Below are 20,969 nucleotides of genomic sequence, written 5' to 3'. Positions count from 1 at the left end.
TCATTTTTTTTGTTTTATTCTGTAAACTTTTAAAACTACAGTGTTAGTATTTTATAAAATCAAGTGATGTTTTGGGCTTTCCGCTTGGATTTTGCCTACTCAAATGAAAAATCTTCCCACATGCAGAGGTATAAAAAGCAAAAGTTTGGTATCATCTAAAAAAAAAACCTTTGAATTTTAATAAAACGCTGTTGAAAGTGATTTAAAGAAATGTATATGTTGCCAGTGTTTTTATGAACCCCTCCAAAAAAGAGGCACTTATTTTTTATTTATGTAAACTCAAATTTGAAACTTATAGGTTCTGTGTGTTCGAGGTTGCTGTAATTAATTTTGTAGGTTACCGCACAAATCACTAATCATAGGAAAAAAGAAAAATGTCTCAATCATAATCTATGCAGAAGCTATTCTATTCCAACTGATGAGAAAACAGAACCACTTATGGGGTATTGGGCTGGTACAGACCTTTAAAATTTAAAGAATGCAGAAGTAAATGATGTTGACATTTTGTGAAAGAAAGAAAGAAAGAAAGAAAATGAATGAATGAAAGAAAGAAAGAAAGAAAGAAAGAAAGAAAGAAAGAAAGAAAGAAAGAAAGAAAGAAAGAAAGAAAGAAAGAAAGAAAGAAAGAAAGAAAAATGCAATGGAATTCTTTTAGTATTAAACAAATTTTAACATTTTACTCAACCCCAGTAAATCCATATTTCCATAGCATCTTTTCGCATTTACTTACTCTTTCCTCTATGAAATGTCAAAGTTGTTTGGCCTGTGTGGAGTTTCCCGCCCCTCTCCATCCACTAAGCATGCTGGGATGTGTGTGTAACTCACGCAAGTCGGGAATGGCTTGTTGAGCGCACACGCACACACACACAAACACACTTGAACACACACGGATTCTGTAGGCGCGTGAACAGCTCGTGTGTGTGTGTGTCGCGGCGTCGCGCAGGAACTCAACAGGAGCTCGACCTTGACAGATTGAAGCACCATCATCTTCATCCTTATTTCCATCATCATCGGCAAGAGCTCCAATTCAAGGCGCGAGAAACTCAGCTGGCACTTCCTGGTAAGAGTTTAGCTTCATTCCCTCCTGGCTAACGCAAAACAAGTTAGCGTGTCACGTTTGCGTTCAATTATCACGCGACAATGACATTTCGAGTGCTTGATGCGATTTATTTGCGATTAATGCTCTTTAAAGACTTGCAGCAGAAAGAGTTATGGAGAAGTTGACAGAACTTTGGGCTAGTTTGTGTTAGCGCGCTAGGCTAATGCTGCTGTGGCGTTAATTCAGTAGTGACAAATTATCAAAATTATTTGGTTTAATTTTTAATAACGCCGTTTTTCATCTCTAACATGTTGTGAAAGTTAGTTTAAAGTTGTTTTTTAAGAGTGTCGTATGAGTTTCCAGCAGTGACACGACACACTTTTTTAAGCATTGTGGCTAAGCTAACGTCTGTCAGTGTGACAAATGCAGTGGAAATGTAGGAAATTCACTCCTGATTTTTTTAAGATGCTCCCTATTTAACCTCAGACACAGATAACAATGTGTGTCTTGTTGATTATCCATAGAAATGTTGCGAAAAGGCTGATTATTTGAGCATGTTAGGCATTTCTTACTTTGGCAACACTTTCCAGCTGTTGACAGCAACGCGTTGATACTTGTTGTTTTGTGAGCTCAATGGACCTCGTTCATATTGTTCCCAATGACGTAAGTTAGTCAGGGGCGAGTTCATTATTGCGTCTTTGGTCATTGTGTTTTTGTCATTTTGTTATTACACATGTAAAATTACAATAATAGGAATAAAAGCAATTATATATATATATATATATATATATATATATATATATATATATATATATATATATATATATATAACATTATAATAATTAAATTTAAAAATTAAATTAGGTTTCAGATTAACAGTGGACGATGAATGAGAACAAAAGTTAAATTATTTATGTCAGTGTTACAAGTTGTTTATCAGTCTTATTCCTTTTCAAGTGTGTCATAAACTTGTTTTATAAAGAGATTTGTATATTTATGGCAAAATGGTGTTATATATGAATGAATTTAAAATGGAAGTGAATGGTGAAATCAACAGTAATTAGTTTTCGAGTTACCTAGCAGACATGAATTAGATGAAACATGAGCGTTTATGACTGTTTTAGAACTTCTGTAGTGCAGTTTTTAGCAATAGTGCTGCATCATGGTTCACATATTATATGCTATACTTAGGACCACACAGAATCTGCTGACATTTTTGCTATTTCCGCACAGAATTTTGGTAAATATTTGCAAATTTATGCAGAATGATTTTAGGAGTATCATAACTAAAACCTTAATATATAAAAAACGTCATACCTTTTTAACTTGTATTTCATGTTTACAATGCAAATCCAATCAGATCCACGTTATTTAGTAAACAAAGCAAGTTTCTCATATAATAGCTCCACTAAAAGATAGAAAATATTACTGTACAAACTATATTGTAAATAAATCATATACATATTTTCATATTAGTCCATAATATTACTGACATTAGTTTAAAAACTGAATAAATATGAATTTACACACATCAATGATGGGCTAAAAATCTGCAGAATTTTGCACACGCAGATTCCATGTGGGCCTAGCCTATACTATATTTTATTCAAAATCATAATTACTCTACTGCATCTAGGGCTGGGAAATAAACGTTATTATATCAAATTGTGATAAAAATTATGTCAGGAACATTGATAAGCTCTGGACTTTTTAAATCTATATTGATCTAAGAGCCAATTATACACAGAAGAATCTAAAAGTGTATTTATATTCTGATCAGAGATGGCAAAAGTACACACATCCTTTACTCAAGTAGATGTACAGATACTTCTGTTTAATATGACTCTGGTAAAAGTTGAAGTACTGAATACCCTTTTGTACGCAAGTAAAAGTCAAGAAGTACGGCCTGAAACAAGTACTTAAGTGAAAAGTATTTATTACTACAACCTGTTTTATTTTAACAGTGGTTGCTACACTGCACACCATGTGTACATCTATACAAAATAACTTGCATTTCTTACTTTTTTAAGCAGCAAATTAGCCAAGCAGCATCGTTTTACTATATTGTCCAAAAACACTGCTCAAAAAGTTATCCTGTGTATAATCACCTGAACCCAAAATATGGCTGTTAAAAACAACAGCTGCCATACTCGTTCATATACCCTAAAACATAATTCTGTAGGCTGCCTGTATTTTATTTTTGATAAATGTCTTAAATTTAAAACTTAATTTTCTTTAATTTTCTTCTTTTGGTAAAAAAAAAGAAAAGAAAAAACAAATGAAATATATTTTGACTACAAATAATTTTTGCATTATGGTAAAGCTGCTTCATTTTTTAAAACGGCAACACTTTTGCTGCTCATTTGATTTCACTTTTTGTTTTTTGTTTTGTTTGTTTGTTTTTTGTTTGTTTTTACACACATGAAAACAAAAGTAACGAGCCTGATTTAAAAATGTAAGGAATAGAAAGTACAGATGTTTGTGTAAAAAAAGTAGAAAGTTGTCAGAAAAATAAGTAGTGGAGTAAAATACTGATACCAGAAAGAATCTACTTAAGTACAGTAACAAAGTGTTTGCACTTCGTTATTTCCCATCTCTGTTAGAGATATGCTGAATTTTCTGCCACCGAAATTTATCAACTGAAAATATGTTATGCCATTTAATGGACCTTCTATTTTTTCTGGATTCAGTCATTGTTGGGATACTCTTTTTAAGTCTGGAAGCATTAGCAACTTGTATCAGAATGTCTATCATTATCGTTCAATATGGAAAATGATTGTTGAGAATGCGTTTCTGCCACATCGTCCAGCCATAACTGCTTCCCAAATCACATGTTGTATAGGGTTAGTAGGGTCTGCCATTTGTTGGGGAACATAAAGTGTGCGTATTTCCACATTTAATTTATTTGACACTTTTAAGATTAGATTAGATTGGATTCCACTTTATTGTCATTACACATGTAATAGTGGGCAACGAAATGCAGTTTATGTCTAACCAGAAGTGCAATAATGGATACTGTATGATATAGGTATAAGTTATAAATTGCAATTAAAGAAAAACTATTGGTGATGTACTATGAATATTAAATACAGGTTGTTTTAACTATTAACAGAGATTCACAATAGATGAAGATATGTACAGGTTGCTATTAATAATGAGAAGTATGCAGATAGATTAGGCATGGGCCGCTATGAAATTCTCATTCTGTAAGATAACCTTCAATAAAAATATCACTGTTTCATGGTATTGTGATTACTGCTCTTTTATATATATATATATATATATATATATATATATATATATATATATATATATATATATTAAAAAAAAAAATATATATATATATATATATATATATACACACATACATACACACACACACACACACACACACACACACACACACACACACACACACACACACACACACAGGTATACCTTGAAAATGGTTATCGTCTCATGCCTAAGATAGATATAAACATAATTTATAATGGATATGTGCAATGGATATATACAATTCAAGATGAATTAGTGCAATAAATATGCACAATTTTAATTGTGCAAAATATTAAATAGTGTAGTGTTTAATGGGAGTGTAAGTAAGAGAGCTGTATTTAAGGATGTGTTAATATCAGTAAACATAAAATTTATGACAGGAATCCTCTTGTCAGCAACAGTATCATAATGCAATGCAGAACATTATGCTGACTTACATTTTTCAGCAGCATGTTTATTTGTTTCAAAGTAAAACAACCGTTTTTTAGGACTGGTTGGTTATGAACTTGGGTGGACTGGTTGGTTAGGGTTTAAATTTATTGAAATTAGTCACTGCGTGCAATCACATCCCTATTCGCTGTATCAGCCACTCAACACAATCGATATTTTATTGGCAATTAAAAAACTTGTAGGACTTTTTTTCTGCGAATTTAAGGACAATAATGTATTTTAATTAGTTTGAAGGAATTAACTAACTTTTATGTGGTGTTTTGTGATGCATTATTTAGTTGACCCTCACATTTAACCTTGCATTTCTATATTTATTAAAAATATTGTCAGCATAGCAATCAAAATGTTAGGATTTTCACACATTTTTATTTTTTGCCTGATATGGCACAATTGAAGTTGATCTTTCTGCACATTCAAAGACAGATATGTATTTGGGCATTTTCTTTGTTGTTTTTTCACCTCTTTCGTTGCTTTAGATTTCCCCAGGAAATGAACTCTTTCATAGCATAATTATGCGATGCATATGCCACTGTAAACGCAGTAATAGACACGCTGACAGCCTGCGTTTGTCACAAAATACAGGAAAACCGGAGTAAATATGCGCTGTGATCCAAAAGAACAACCACAGTCTCTCCGTACGGGTCGCTATAGGCATTTCTTACGTCCTCGCTGCAAACGACACTTAATATTTCACACAGGATGACACGGAGAGAAAGCAAGAGGCTGTGTGTTTTGAAAGCCTGTCTCTCTTAATACGCAATAGCCTGAGTGTTGCAAATAGCTGGGCACGCCAGCCTGGCATACTAACACTCATCAGCTCTGCGCCGAGTTTCTCCGGCCCAAGGGCTGTCGAGGTCTGTGGCTGGAGTGAGACGTAACACCCCCTCATTTGGGGATCTTCCACGACAGGACCCTGCTCTCTGCACTCAATCAGTCAGCGAAACAAACAGCCAGCTCGAGAGCTGCAGGAGGAAGCTGTGGCGCTTTTTATTTTTTATTTTTTTATTTTGTTTTCAGAAGTCATGCCAAGTTGGAACTCTGAAACCTTTGGCGGTGCCTTTGCAGGGCAGGGAATGAAAAAAAAAAACTTTACACATTGCTGAAGCCAAGCCTGGAAGCTGGCAGGGCGTTTGAACTGCTCTGGAAGGTCTGGAGAAGTGGGCTGGTTCCTGTGCCTAGCCGTGAGCAGGCATTGGTGGGGGGTCGAGGGGGCGTAAACTGAGGGCGAGTGCCACCATACTGTGAAGGCCGGGCGAGTGGCCAGCATCGTTGACAGTTTAACAGTGAATATTTTACAGCACAGCATACTGCATGCTGTAAACAGGAGTGAGCTACATAAAGGCTGTTTATCGTACTTGGGAAGCCTTTAAAAAAAATCCCTGCATCTTTATCCCCATATTAGAATAAAGCAGATGGCTTGGGCCAGTGTGGCTCAGGAAAAAGCCGGAGATGAAAGCAGGCCAGTTTCTTTGAACAAGGAGTCTGTCACGTTACTATCTCCAGGTCTCCGGGTCAAACCATGCAGTTTTTTTCACTTCGGTTTGGCCAAAAATATCCCTGGGAATCTCATTAATATTGATGTTTTGATGTCGCAAGCATTTTCTCTGGTTGTTAACAGGCCAAACGTGTTTTTTAATGCACGGTTAAGATCTTTTATGATCTACAAAGTGTTGTTTTAACAGTGTCATTTGTCTCGGCCATTCGTTGACCGCTAAAAGTGCAATACTAGTAGGAATACGATGCAATATATGCCGCCTTAGAACTTAAATGACATGAATAATTGAAGGATAAAGTATTCTCCAAAGTGTAGACTGGCATTTTGGCATAACATTCATTTTAAGCAAATTTGAATCTAGGAAACATTTACTTATATCTTCAAAGTGATCAGCTTATCATGTTGAAACTGGCAAATTCTCTTGAAGTGAACAAATGTGAACTGTCTTGTGCTTTCTAAAACGAACAAATTAACAAGTTACAGTAAAAACCACAGTATTTACACAGTATTTTTGAAAACGTTGATTTTTATGTAATCTTAATTCTCTTGAGTACTTCATTGCAATTGTTATTTGTGTTTTTATTTTGAGAATTTCAGTAAAATTTAGGGATGCATCAAATTATCAACCATTATCTACTTTTTTAGTGTGCTGGATTTTCCTCCAGCTGCAGTCACTGCATGTTCTGAAGTGGCTTTCACGCTGGATGCAGAAAGCTTCTTGGCTTATGCAACGGAAGGGCAGTTTGTATTTGCCCTGAACAAAGTTGGATAAGAGTGGAACGCACCGAATACCTTTTGACATTTGGAAAAAAACTTACTTTGCGATATTTTGGTTTTCCTGCTATATTAATATAATTTCGCACAATGACTATTTGGAAAAAAGTTTGCATTTTACATCGATTTTTGCAAGGGATTGCATCTGCATAAATTATACAAATGATACACAAATATATAAAATAAAACAATTTATAGCACAGATGAAATGAGAACAAAGTTAACAATAAACAACACTATATGGTTTTCCGCTGGAGACTAACAGTAATGATGTACAGAAATTCAATAATCCAATGTAAAATAACAGTGTATGGCATAGGTCTCAAACTCGATTACTGGAGGGCCACAGCTCTGCACTGTTTTGCTTTTATCCTAACCCATCTAATCAAGGTGTTCAAGATTACTAGAGATCATTAAAGGCTGATTTATACTTCTGCATCTAACGCAGACGTATGCTACGGCACTGACGCATAGCCCTTCGCCTTGGCCATCGGCGTCACTGACGTGCACCTTTCAAAAAGTGTAACTACACGTCGCAACAACGCGTAGCGCAAGCTCTGTGATTGGTCGGCTTGGTAGTGCTGGCGAGTCTGGGCGGGACCGAGAGCCGCGCGAACGGCGCCAGCCCAATGTAGCGATTGTTTACAAGTCCCGTGAAGGAGCTCCGGATGGAAAGTTTTGTTTGTGTTTACCTCATATTTAAAGTTGTTGCACGTCCGCCGGTTCCTGCCTCAAAATGAGCGAGTTTGAGCCACTTGTACATCCAGGAAGTGTTCAGGAAAAGCAAAACAGCAGAGAAGAAACTCGACACAGAGGAACATTTACACCTCACTGCCAACTAGCGTTTCGGAAGTGTTAATGCAGACCAACAGAGACAGCGCGCAGAAGTATAAATGCACAGCTGCGCGCGTTGCATGCGCCGTGAGTTATGCCGGTCACTTGACGCAGAAGTATAAACCAGGCTTAAGTAGGTTTAAGTTGGAGGTGACTGGAGCTAAACAATGCAGAGCAGCGGCCCTTTAGGAATTGAATTTAAGACCATTGTTGTGTAGTCATGCTTGTATAAATAATTAAGCATAATTTATCTTTATAATAAAGGTTAAAATAAAGAGGCAGACTTTATCACTTCTTCTGTCCAAATGATTTAGCTTTCCTTGAAGTTGCCTGAGATTGTCGCTATTGTAGATTCACACAAAGCGATATCGTTGCTAACACGATATATTGTGCAGCCTAAGTGCGCTCAGTCATATTTCAAAATAGCTCAATGTTTCACTCTGGGTATTCCACTCATGTTCTCGCTAGGCCTGTCATGATAAAGAATTTTTGTTGTGCTATATATTGTCACAAAAATTGTTGCGAAAAGCAATATTATTGTAATATTGAGATAATTTTATGCCACTGATTATGGAATGATTATGCCATATTATTCCATAACCGCATAATAATGCAAATAGCCATAAATACTTTTAAGGAACTAAGGCTTTTCGTTCTTAAGGTTATTTTGATTCTGTAATTTGACGTCAAAATTATGTAAATGTCCTATTAAATGTACTATTATGTAAATGTCCAATTATTAACTTTGACATCAGTGTGGTAAAATGTAAATTGTCTTGTAAAATGGGTTTAACGTTATTTGTGAATTTGTAAATGCATAATGCAATACTAAAAATTATTGTCATGTACAAATATTGCACGATAAGTCGATATGTTGATTATTGTGACAGGCCTAGTACTATGGAGCCAGATCAGTCTCAAAAATAATTTGTTTGCAAAAATAAGACTCATACATGCTCGCCACAATTCACATTAACACAATCCAATCGTAAATTCAACATTCTCAAGTAAAAATCATAAATATTTTCTCAAATTTATTTAATGTTTAAGGTTTGAATTGTGTTTCGTATTTACAAATTGTGTTCTGCACATTTCCGAATTGGATTTGTCTATTTACAAACTAATTTGCATATGTATGAATTGTGTTTTGAATTTACAATTTGTTTTGAATTTTTTATTTGAATTTGCATATTTATAAAATGTCTTTTGAATTTAAGAATTGTGTTTTCAATTCATGAATCCAATTTGCATATTTATAAACTGTGTTTTCAATTTACAAGTCAGATTTGCATATTTATCCGTTTTCAATTTACGAATTGGATTTCTGTATTTAAGTATGTTTTGAATTTACGAATTGTATTTGCGTACTTATGAAATGTGTTTTGAATTTACAAATTGGATTTGCATATTTATGAAGCGAATAGGATTTGTATATTTACGAATTGTGTTTTGAATTTATGAATTGTATTTGTGTATTTACGAATTGTGTTGAACCTACAGTGCGTAAAATGTCTAAATCCAATACATAAATTCAAAACACAACTCAAAAATATACAATCCAATACAAAAATTTAAAACACAATTCGTAAATATACAAATCCAATTCGTGTTTTGAATTACAAATTGGATTTGTGTATTTACCAATTTTATTTTGTAAATGTATTATTTTAGAGACTAATCTGGCTCCATATACCATATGTCATTCAATAGTCCATTGAAATAGGCCACTTAAATAACACACTGACCGAACATTTCTCTCTATTGTACTCTGTGCTGCTGCTTTAAATAGTCCCAATGTGTTATAATAGCAATATTGGTTAAATTGAGTTTTAAAAAGCCTAAATAAGCTTAATTTACTTGAGACTATTTAATGAAGAAGTAATTATTACAAAGCATTTTTGATTAAGTTTTTCTAGCCAAGTGCATTCAGAATATACATTTTGGTGCATTCCTTGTTAAAATACCTTCAGTAATATTTTTTAAATAAATCCACTCACAAGAATCAGTAATCAGCCTACTGTATTCTCTGTATGCTTTTCATTCACTAAAAAGAAAGTTCATAAGATATTTTTTTTGCTCTGATCATTCAGTGTACTTTTTTGATCCATTTAAAACAACTAGTTTGTAAGCGTGGCTTGTTTGTGATCCACTCCAAACTGCTCAAGTTTGTTTTTGAAAACATTTGGTTTGACTTGCGTTTACAATGTTTTCTTGAAACGGACGCCACCAATTCGTGTTACAGTGATGTTCAATGGAGAACTGGCTGTGTGAATGGGGCATAAGCCTTGACATACAGTACAGAACAAAGCAAGCCCTACAATCGTCTTACAACTAAGGCGCTTTTTCTAGTCCCTCTTATATCTCATGAAAAGGGCAGATCCTTTGTGCCCCATTAAAAAGGCGCAGAAGACACTCGCTTTAAATTCTGCTCTGTGTTCGGAGGAAGAAGCGCAGATGATAGTAGTATGAGACGGTTTGAGTTTTACAGATGTATTTTCATGAAAGTGGTGAAGGGCATTGATGAATAAGTATAGAAGGCGTTGAGAGAAGGAAAGTCCCTAATGATAGGTGTGGTGAAGAATAGACCTCTTAGGGTTTCTGTGAGCTTCTCACTGCAGGATCGGCCAACATAAATAAACAGCCCCACTGTGCAACCCTCAGTAACATCCGTTTAGCATAATTCAGTTCAGTTTCTATTTTTTCATTACTGTCACTAATTAGCAGTGTTTGCTCTTTAGGCTATTATATAGGTTTTCGGTGTATAGGACAGTATATCTGTAATAGTACACCACCTCCATTGAACAAATTAGTTCAAACTAATTAATTAATCGATTAAAATAATGTTAATTATTGGTATAACAGTTGAAATTGACTGATGGTATTTTTTTTTCTTATAATCTGATAACTCTATTTTTTTATTGTTGTATTTACTGATAAATTCTATATTTTTTAGGCTAATTTTGTGTGTTGTGCACAAGATTGCAAACATCTCAGTGGTACCCATATGTGTAAAATATACTTGTGGTGGTAGCCGAATTGAAACATTTACCCACATCACATAAATAGTTAACTATAAAACAAAAAAAACATAATGAAATTTTTAGCAATAACATCATTCATTCTGGGTGTCCACGGGGTTTTAAAAAGTATTAAAAATTGAGACATTGTATTTAATTGTTTTTAAATGCTATTTTACAAGGTATTAAATTTGGTATCAGTATACTGCAGACAGTTTACCTGAATTTAATCTTTAAATATTGGCATGCTGTATAGGTTATAAAATAAAAAAAAAAGAAATTCCTGCTAGATTTGACACCATGCTGCTTTGTTTACTGCAGTAACCAGGGTAACACTGTTATTCCTGCTGTTGTAAAAGCGCCGCTTGTTGGATTAGCGTTTGTATTCAGTATACGAACAATGCTTAAGCTTAGGATTAGTTTCTTGCAATCAGTATTTATTTAGTAAATATACTGCAAGTTAATATGTCTACAATGTTACTGGTTAAAATCTAAATTGGTGATGAGATGAGACTTTTTTACTCAAAGACCACTTATTTTCATCACTTTTGTTTACAAAGAAAGTAAAATTACAGTATAAACAAACGCCTTTACCATCAAAAACAAGACTAAAGGTTAAAAAATATGTTCTGCATATTGGTATTAGGCAAATAAATAAGTGAATAATCTTTATCAATTTAAAATATAAAATTGTACAGAAATGTTGCTCTGTTCTGGTTAAATAGTACCATATATATATATATATATATATATATATATATATATATATATATATATATATATATATATATATATATATACAGTGCTCAAAAGACAAATGTCATTCTATTGCGGTAGTCAAGACTTATGCCAATCTGAAGATCGCTGCTTACCAGTGCAGTATGGAGCAAACAAAGCATAAAGGCAGAATATTTCATAGGCACGATTTAGGTTTTTTTAGCTTTTTGTATGTCACAAACTTTTGTGCTAAAGAAGTATTGATGATAATACATTCTCTTACTGCACTGACCATGAGGCAAAGTAGCACCATCTTGCACTAAATTCTAGGCTTATGCTAGTTTTGTTGAATAAAATCAGCCAACAATGTAAATACCATATGACAACAAGATGCGGCGTTGCTAGAAACTTAATATTTTCTGCCAAGTGAAGTTATGACTATTTAGCCTAATAAGGGTGCCTAATAGCATAACAGTGCCTGCACCTCAATGTGCATATTTTTGACCTAAATTATTGAATATTACAAATGGTATACCATTTAGATCAGAACGGTGGATATTATGCACATTAAGATGCAAACGAGGGGCTGTGTTTCAGGACACAGATTAGCTCAGATTTAAGGGAGGGAAGATAATGCATTTCCATGAACGCAAACACTCGCTCTTTGTCGGAAAAGCCTGTGCGTCACTTATCCATCGATTAAAAATGATGTAAAATTATAGTGTTTGTGATTTAAAAAATATTTGCATACTGACCACCGGGGAAAACTCCTGATCATAAGATATATGTATACATGTGTATATATCTATGGCTTCGCATGGCCAATCCTCCATTGCACCTTGGTCCCACATTGATTTCAAAGGAGCTCTTCCCTGTAGGAAAACGGCAGCTCTATTGATGCATTCTTTTCAATAGACAACAGCAGCGTGGGCGACATAAAAACAATATACAATACAAATAGTACAATTTGTATCTTTAATTGATACTTTTTAGCATTAAATATGATCTAATAGTCTATTATTGACTATTATGGTTAAAATAAGCTGCAATTTTATCTAACTTTAACAATTGATTTAATGCTATTTATTTCCCGCAAAATAGTAAAACAACTCTTTAAAAGATATTGTTTAAACCTGATTGATAGATTACAAACATTGTTTAATGTTTATTATTCCTTATTTTTTTAACATTGTTTTTGTTATACCTTTAAACTATTACCTCTATTCATGAAAAGGGACTTAAAATGGTTAAACCTAGCCGGCAGCTAGCTCTCTGCAACTCTCACATGGTAGCCCACTGAAGCTAACAGGGCTGCGCCCGGTCAGTACCTGGATGGGAGACTACATGGGAAAGCTAGGTTGCTGACGAAAATGGTGTTAGTGAGACCAGCAGGGGGCGCCCAACCTGCAGTCTGTGTGGGTCCTAATGCCCCAGTATAGTGACGGGGACTCTATACTGCTCAGTGAGTGGCTTCTTTCGGATGAGATGTTAAACAGAGGTCCCGACTCTCTGTGGTCGTTAAATAGCCTAGGAAAAAGAGTAGTGGTTTAACCCCGGCATCCTGGTCAAATTTTCCCACTGGCCTCTGTCCATCATGGCCTCCTAACCCCCCCATATCATAATTGGCTTCATTACTCTGTCTGCTCTCCACCAATCAGCTGGTGTGTGGTGTGCGGTCTGGTGCAAAATGGCTTCCAAAAGATGGATGCTGCACACTGGTGGTGGATGAGGAGATTGCTCTCAATCATGTAAAGCTGTTTGAGTGCCCAGAAAGGCGCTACATAAATGTAAGGAATTATTATTATTATTATTATTAATATTGTTATTATTCCCTTGAAACTTGCAGAAAAACATGAAATGTTTCTTTCCTCGACTGAATCACGTTGACGAACTGTCAAAGGCCGCAGATAAAACCATGTTCTGAAGTGCGTCCGATTATTGCATCATGAATATTCCAGAGGAATGAAGCATGATCAACATCTGTTGTTTTGGTTCTGAGTGATACAGAGCATAACGGTAATAATGTACCGTGCGTTCAGTGATTGCTAGGACGCCTCTGATAACGTCGTCAAACTTTTAGTCGCCGCATACGTCGAGAAGAAAGGGCCCAGGAGCTAGAGATGAAGGGATATTCAGGACTGTAGGCTTCTATTAGTGTGATTGCGGCTGGTGGGCACAACCTCTGGCTGTGCTAAATAAAAGGAATTTAGCCCTGAAGTGGAAGTTGTCACATCCCATTGTGGACAGAGGTTAGCTGGAGAACTTTGTGGCCAGTGACATGGCTAAGTCCTCATTAGACCACGTGAGACGGGGTCCGCGGCACGTTGGGTCACGGGTACAGCCAGGGGTCTTCAGGCCACAAATAACAAGCAGTTGTATCATGTAAGGAAACGCTTGTTGACTGTTTGAAATAGTTGGCTGTGAGGTTTTTTGACAACATAACTTCTTCAAAGAGCCACATCCTAATTTGAATCTATCTTGATCTTGACTTATTTTAAATGTATATCATTTTAAGTGTACTGTTTTTAAGACTTGTCAATTATGATGGTATGTTTTTGTTCGGATTTAATTTCTCCCTAAAAACATTGGAATGAGATCTTGTGCAAATATGGGTTGGAGTTAGCTTTAACTTTCCAAATTTCAATAAGTGCATTTTTTTATTGAATAAAATAATGCACTAATTTAATGACAGCTCAATTCATTCAGTGTTTATTTTAAGTTATGCATATTCATTATTGATCTGCATGTTTAATATGTTTTATTTAAAGGGTTATTTTAGTGTTGAATGAGTTATTAGGTGAAATTGTACTTTTTTAAAAAATGCTTTAGCTGAAATATTGAGCAGTAGTTTTGTTTGGAGGGTGACACGGTGGCGCGGTGGGTAGCGCTGTCATCTCGCAGCAAAAAAAGTCGCTGGTTGGAGCCCTGGCTGGTTCAGTTGTCATTTTTGTGTGGAGTTTGTATGTTCTTTCCATGTTGGCATGGGTTTTCTCCAGGTGCTCCGGTTTCCCCCACAGTCCAAAGACATTAGCTGTTGGTGAATTGGGTGAGATAAATTGTCCGTAGTGTTTATGTGTATGTCCTAGTCCTCCAAGGTTGGGGGTTGAGTGTTGGGTTAACAATCCACCTTATGAAAACTAGATGTTACAAAACACCAACATAGTGCGGCTAAATAACGACTTCGATATACATAGCCCTGCATGGAAGTAAGTAAGTGTTGTTTGAAAGGCTTTTTTGTTGTTAATTTTTTTTATTCCAAAAAGACTGATTTATTCAATATTTGTGTTGGATTTGAATGTGATTTTAATAATTTAAGTTTAATTTTAATAGATTTTAATTGAGGATAATGTTAGGATAATAATCAATTTAAAAAGTTGTAAAAATATATTATTAAAGGAATATAATGATGAAGGGGATTGATAAAGAGAAAATGAGAAAGGTGTGATGAAATTTTAATTTATGGCTATTTGCAGTACTATGTTTTTTTTTTTTCGGGTCTATGTTACAAAATGTAAAGGTACAAATAGATAAATAAATAAACAAATCTAAGCAAGTTCTTACACCCCTATGATTGATCATGCGCTCAATAGAAAGTACTGCGATTGGCTCTGACGATCTGGCGCTGTTCATTATGAGTGATGCACCGGCGATCACAGCTGATCCATGGTAGAGGCGATGGAGAAATCTTGCTCAGCAGGTCAAAGGGCCCTCAGTGAGAGAGAGAAATGGAGTTTACTTTCATTTTCTCAATCGCAGTGAAATAGGGGCTTCTGCTATACTGTCATAATTCCCTTTCATATAAAATGTTTGCAATGAAAAATAAACCATATAAAATGCTTGCAGTAATCATAACTCTAGTTGCGATGTGGTCAATTTTGCGCACAGTTTAAGCTAAAGCTAAAGCTAAAGCTAAAGTTTAAGCTAAAGACACTGCTGCTTAAGTCAGGTACCATCGCTTTACTATCCAAAAATGTTCTGAGGTCCTATGAAGCTAAACGATCACTTGGTGCAACAAACTAAACATTTATAACTTTATTGTTATAACAAACAGCAAACAGCCCGGAGTACACAATCTAGTGTATATGCATTCTCTGAACAAACATAAGAGCCTCAGTTCACGTGGGATTTCACAGGCACTAAACATTATTATGCAAAAGTACATGAGGATGGAATTGACATTTTTGGGTTAATTACACCTTATAAATAAAGTAACCGGAGTATTGTAAAAAAAAAAAAACAAGCTCAATATCCAGAGTCATATCATTTACCTCAGCGATATGCATTGGCACATTTTTATTTCGAAATAATATTTAAATTACTTTTTTTTTTTTTTTTTTTTTAGTATAAATGCATTATTACACCCCATATAAAAAGAGTACATGCAGTACTTTCTTAGAATTTGGGCTAAATGATGCATCTCATTTAGTATCACCTTTTTGTGTTTCATTTAACAAAAAAGGCTTTTTTCCCCTTCAAAATCCTGTTGACAACACTTTTTTTTTTCATTTACAAGACTGATGCCTGCAGGTGCGTGCAATCCAGCTGAGATCTATCAGATTAACATCTTTTATGCTCTGCTTTCTTTAGAAGTCAATCAGGAAGTAACATTGATTCAGTTGACAGCTCATTGACTTGTTTTTCCCAGTAAATTCTGTTCACTTTAAGAAAGTCTTAATAAATAAATTCTTTTAAATGGGAATTTGAAGACTTATTATTGCTCTGGAGTTTGTCTGCATGCTGTTCTTGACTTTGACATGGTCAAATTAACCTGTTTAGCCAGATATTAGGTTGTCAAGTAAAATAAATCATGGTTTATTGTAGAGTTAAACTGTATATTTGTTGTATTTACTGGTTTTAGGAAATGCCATATTTCAGCTATTCTCTGTTTCTTGGTTGAGTGATTTTATTAATGTGTTTGTCACTCAAGTATTCTTGTATGTTCTTTCATAACTCACTAGGCTTGTGCTACTAAGCGCTTGTAAAACGTGTCATGACTACTGGTATCTGCATTTTTTAAAAAAAGTGGAAAAACCCAACATCGTTCTCTCTCTCTCTCTTTTTTTAAAATGGCAGCTGGGTTTTTGCCAGGAAAACTACATATGTAAACCAGATTTATTTATGTTTCCTGTGTATTCCCCATTCAAGTTTTCCGTTAGTGCTGGTTGTACAAACTATATATTCAATTCACATTTTTTGTTTTGAGGCCTGACCATTACACCAACAGTGACTGACTTTGCATTCTAAATACATTGACATTAATATGATATCGATCTCCCCCTTTGCACCTATAACAGCTTGCACTGTTCTGGAAAGGCCTTCAGAATGTTACTGTTCCGGATGGATTGTTTGCCCATTCATCCAGTAGAGCCTTTGTAAAGTCGGAAAGTAATGTTTGATGAGAAGACCTGGCTTACAATCTTTATTCCAGTTCGTACCAAAGGTGTTTAATGGTCTTGAGATTGGTAAGTCAGTTGAGATCTGCCATGCCAAACTTATCTAGTCATGTCTTTATGCTAAGGGTGTCTGTTCCTGGAGATTTAACTTCCTGCAAAGTTCAGCTCTAACTTTAAATCAAACACAACTAAGACAGAGTAAGACTTTCAGGAACAGGCAGGTGTGCTGGAGCAGGGATAGAACTAAACTCTGTAAGTAGGTAGATCTTCAGGAACAGTGTTCAGCACTGCTACTTGATGGACCTTGCTTTGTGGAATGGGGCACTTTGCTGGAGGTAAGGTATCTAGCATAATCCCTGAAAAAACATCATCTCCAACTCTAAATTTTACAGATGGCACAGTTCAGTCAGGCAAGAATTGTTCTCCTGGCATTTGCCAAATATTTATTTATTTTTAATAGGATTTTGGACGGTTTTTACCTTTTAATGGACTGGATAGTTGAGATTACAGACAGGAAAGTGTGGGGAGCAGAGCGAAGGATCGGCAAAGGACCTAAAGTTGGGAAATGAACTCGGGTCGTCGTGAGCACCTTTGTGCTGTGTCAAAGATGTAATGCTGTGTTCACACCTGCCATGGATGAAGTGTCAAGCATGAGTGACTTGCATGTTAAGTCAGTGCAAAGATGTGAATAGACATTCTTTGGCACAAATCATGTGAATGCGGCGGTGCAAATGATGCAATTCACGTAAATCACTCGAGTTGGAAAATCTGAACTACAGCGGACGTTAGCACCGTGTAAACCAATCAGGAGCTTGCTCTTTTAAGGGCGAGATTATGAGGTAGTTGTTGGCGTCGCAGGAGGATATCCTCTTGCCGACACCAGACAACAGTTCGTCAAACTAGGCTCGGCTGAAGCACTGCTGAAAGCTTCCATCATCTAGGTATAATTGCTGGAGGAGTTGATGAAGTCACAGAGCACCTCTGAAAGGATCTAGTGGACTCAGACATGGCGCTGAAAGAATCTGCACAGTTGTTCAGCCTTCTTAAAGCACATAAACCAAGCTATTTAGCAATGAACCTAGAGTCACTGGGGGGAAAGAAGCCCTGCTCATGATGTGAATCTACATCTTTTGTGAAGTGATTTTGATGTGCAAATGAAGTGCTTAAACTCAATATTCACGCTTCTATTTGCTCGTGAAAATCGCAATTTATTTGCGCGTTCCGCATCTGGTGTGAACACAGCATAACCACTAGGCTATTGGCGCTGATCATCTGCCAAATTCATCCATAAGACAGACAAGAGTGGCCCATCACTCCATGTAATAGTAATAATCAAAGGCTATTCTATTTGATTTAAGCCAACCACAAGGCTACAAGTCTTGCAAAATTGTAATAGTAATCTGAACAATGGGCTCACAGGTGTTCGAGAAATAGAGGTAGGTTGATTGGTCCAAAATGTAGGTTTTATCAAGGGCGTGTTCAAATCCACTTTTGCTATTAGAGACGTAAAAATCTGCTTTGCGCTGGACTTTAGACCCGCTTTTATCTGGTATATTGAACAGTCTATTATAGTTCTTCAAAATAGCAACACGCCAGTAATGCGCCTTAACAAGCCTCTTTTTTTAGACCAGAACGCCTATGGGCACACATATGAGCGCAATTGCATTTGCTATTTTAACAGTGTGGTGCAAAACGTCAAAATGACTCTTGCACCAAGCTGAAACTAGCAAACAACAATTGCACCGCATTGCGCCGGATGTATGATAGGGTCCATAGAGTATAAAACTGCAAAAAAAATGTGAGCCATGCCACTTTCTTCAATAAATTTGATGCACTTAAGAGCTCGCACTCTCGTGATGTCAGTTATACCTAAGCCACCATCAGTCTCCATAAAAGCACCAATGGCAAACCCTTTCTCCAGCTTGAATACAAGATTTATTCTTGAAAGAATTTAAAATGCCCCAATTTCGGGTGCTTTTAGGTAATTAGTCTATTGTTATTACTCACTGAAATGTGTATAATCCATAAGCTGATTGGTAAAATATTGTCTTGTGGCATTCTAAAAAAGTTGAGATGATTTTAACTCGCTGTGCTCGAGGCATGCCTGGAAGAAGCACCGCATGTACATCGCAACCACATCGCTCCCTAATTTTGTTCACTTGCCGCACATCTCAATTTGAAATAGGGCTGCTCGATTATGAGAAAAATCATGATCACGATTATTTTGGTCCTAATTGTAATCAACAGATAATCGTTTTGAATAATCGTGAAGTCAAAATTATTGTCCTCCCGTGAATTTATTTTTATATTTATCTGTAAGAATTGAAATATTGCAAATATTCTGATATCTTTGACAATTCGAAACATGAGCTGAAAACAGAGACTGGTAACTTCACAACTCAGCAAGGGGAATGCGGGAAAAACCAGTTCCTGCTGCATTTGCATCTGAGTCTGCTTCATCCCCCTAACTCACACATATGGTCATTTCAATGTTTGAATGTTCTAGAATTAACCAAACTGACTTTAACCATCATGTTTGATATCATTTGAAATGTCTCAGTGCGATTGGTACAATGGTCTCATTCTCTCAGAAATAGACATAATCAGAACAATAAATATATAACTTCAGGCATCTTTTGAACCACTGTGAGGGGTGTGACACTAAGTGTGAATGCCTTTTGTTATACATTCACACCCCCTTCCTGGAGGGAATTCTTGGATTATTTAAGGTAAGGGCTAAGAAAAGCTCAAGGCGATTCTGCCTAACCAGATCAGCCCATAACATGGGGTCTGCCCCATGTTATGTATATTACAAAGTCAGGAATGCATCTTTTTCATCTTGGATTTATCTTTGATAATTTGATGTTTTGTATTGATCATTTATGAATTGACTGATTGAATTGGCATAATACATTTACCTGACTAATAAATTGTTATGTTTTGAATGATTCAAACAGAGTTCGTGTTATTATCTTTAGTAGATTGTGGTAATTTCATAGCACCACAAGCCCCTGTTCAGGTTAGTAGCGGACTAGAACACGGTAGACGGAGCATTGCGGCACGTTACACGATGTCTCTAGAGCTCCGACTAACAAATTGGCATTTATTCATGTATACTTAGGCTGTAAAAGGATATCTAAGGGGATAGTCCTTCACCCGATAAACTTTTAATACTATTTAGATAGTATAGTGATTATTCAAAGTTACTACTAGTTTGAGTACGACTGGTCTGCTTAATTCTATAGTAATGATCGTTATATGACTAAATAGCTCTGTCTGATTTAGGAGGTAGCAGACCTATGGGGACCGCATAAAAAATATCCTAATCTGAGTAAGTAGGGTTCTGCCTTTTTAGGATAGCGGTCAATCGCCCCTGTTTAGTGACCAAGACTGACATGCTTGTGCTTAAGAAATTGTATACTCGGCCGGTACAAGATTCAGGATGTTATAGAGATCCCAATGAACGAGAATAACATAAAATGATGAACCGAAGAGAATATTCAATCATAATCTAAAATAATGTGAAAGGAAACAAAATAACCTTCTCAATGTTTTATAATTGGAGTCAGATAAAACGAGGATAAACATATTAATATTCTAAACCACCTCATACTAAAATTGGAGTCAGATATGAGTTAAGTTTAATATAAATCAACATTGTGCACTGGAAAGACCGAACATGCAGTGAACCTTCATCCACCATTGGATACCGTCATTGGACCAACTGGCTGGACCCTACAATAAATATTTCCCAAATTATGTTTAACAGAGGTTTTTTTTTTTTTTTTAACAGTATTTCCTATACTATTTTTTTCTTCTGGAGAAAGGCTTATTTGTTTTATTTCAGCTAGAATAAAATCAGGTTTGAATATTTTGAAACCTATTTTAACAGCTCAATATAATTAGCCACTTTAAGCAATATATATGTTTGATTGTCTGCAGAATAAACTACTGTTATACAATGACTTGTCTAT

The 20,969-nt window shown here is 35.6% G+C and overlaps 1 protein-coding gene across 1 annotated transcript in view; it reads left to right on the top strand.

Annotated features, from left to right (window-relative positions):
• The first annotated feature begins 820 nt into the window (after window positions 1–820).
• Window positions 821–20,969, top strand: part of nek7 (NIMA-related kinase 7) — a 124,021-nt gene continuing 103,872 nt past the window's right edge. The window contains 1 exon segment of the mRNA NM_001003617.1: window positions 821–1,060. The gene's annotated coding sequence lies outside the window, so the exon portion shown is untranslated.

Source organism: Danio rerio, chromosome 22 (assembly GCF_049306965.1).
Source record: "Danio rerio strain Tuebingen ecotype United States chromosome 22, GRCz12tu, whole genome shotgun sequence".
NCBI classification, from domain to species: Eukaryota; Metazoa; Chordata; class Actinopteri; order Cypriniformes; family Danionidae; genus Danio; species Danio rerio.
The sequence above is the reverse complement of the archived record's forward strand: the minus strand, read 5'-3'. Positions and strand labels throughout refer to the sequence as shown.